The 1387-nt window shown below is 43.9% G+C and overlaps 1 non-coding gene across 1 annotated transcript; it reads left to right on the top strand.

Annotated features, from left to right (window-relative positions):
• Positions 1-526: 526 nt before the first annotated feature.
• On the top strand, positions 527-670 carry LOC129691597 (small nucleolar RNA SNORA48). Its single transcript, XR_008722505.1, has one exon. It is a non-coding gene; the product is annotated as a small nucleolar RNA SNORA48 (small nucleolar RNA).
• The last annotated feature ends 717 nt before the right edge of the window (positions 671-1387 follow it).

Raw genomic sequence — 1387 nt, 5'->3', positions numbered from 1 at the left:
TCAGCATTCCCATCCAGAGACTTAAATTGCTGCATGGACACACACACACACACACACACACACACACTTGTATGTGTTGAAATTCATACACTCACAGATGCATATACATACAGAATTACTGTCAGAAACACACCTTCACAAACACACATGCATATGCACAGCTCTCCCCACACACAGAGCCACACACATATATACAATTACACAGAAGGTGTGCATGCATACACACATAGTATATTATATTATTATAATCATAATAATATAAATCACAGTATAATCTTGAATGCAAAAGGAAAAGGTCTAAAAGGAAACATAGCAATATAAAATAGTTGTTCCTCTAAGTGGTAAAGTAATCATGGAATTTTAAAATAAATTATGCTGCCTTAAGACTTTATAAACATGTTGATTTTAAAATAATTTAAAAAATTATATGAATATAATAAAAATTGTAGAAATACAAATTAATTACAAAACACAAATGAACATTTCTAAACTTGTTATAAATAGATGGTCTTAAAAAGTTTTCCTTCCTCCCTGGTAATGGGCAAAGAGATACCTTGTTGGTGGTGTTGTTCTTATATCAGTCAGGGACAAAGCAGATGTCAGTCCTGTCTTCATCCTAACTTTATGTCTGGCTTAGTGACCAAAACTGTTTTTTGCCTAGGATACGTAAAATTCATTTCAAATCAAGGCAAATCCAGGCATCACAGCAAAGGGGAAGGAAGTCAGAGGCCGGTGATCCTCCATGCCATGCCATGCATGTGGAAAAAGACGCTCACAGACCTGCACTCCACTCAGTGGCACAGGAGGGCCATACACACACAGAGGCCAGCCTGCAACGGTGCAGCACAGAGAAGGAGGAAGACAGAAAAAGACCTGCCCTCCTATGGAAGCATGGCTTAGACACCAGCTTGTAGCTATGCCACTCTGCACAGAGGCTATCACTCAGGGCCCGCCAGCCTTGTGGCCAGCCTTCAGAGGGAGGCACCACAAGTATGTCGTGGTCAGATGGGAGAGAAAGAGAAGTGGAGCAGCTTGAGAGTTATGAACAGAGATGGAATTTGAGACTCGAGGGTGGGGAGGAGTGGCCTGTTGTGAGTGGGCAGCCTCACAAGCTGCAGCTGAAGGCCATGGTGAGGTCCCACACCCAGCCTGAACTGCAGCTGAAGGTTTTGTCTGGGTCTGTGGCTACAGAGCAGAAGGGGTCATTGTAAATGTCCATTGCTCATATTGTCACTAGAGAACATGGGAGTTTCTGGTTGAGTCAGCCGCTGGGGACCACATGGATGTCCAGAGGCTGTGCAGAACTCTCTGTGCCCTTCACTGGTTGCAGTTCTCTGCAGAATGGACCCTGTACCTTGCCCAGGCAGCACAGTGAGGCTGGCTCTGG

This window comes from Psammomys obesus, unplaced genomic scaffold (genome assembly GCF_907164565.1).
Source record: "Psammomys obesus unplaced genomic scaffold, mPsaObe1.curated_primary_1811, whole genome shotgun sequence".
NCBI lineage: Eukaryota > Metazoa > Chordata > Mammalia > Rodentia > Muridae > Psammomys > Psammomys obesus.
Note: the sequence above shows the minus strand (reverse complement) of the source record. Positions and strands in the feature narration are given on the sequence as shown.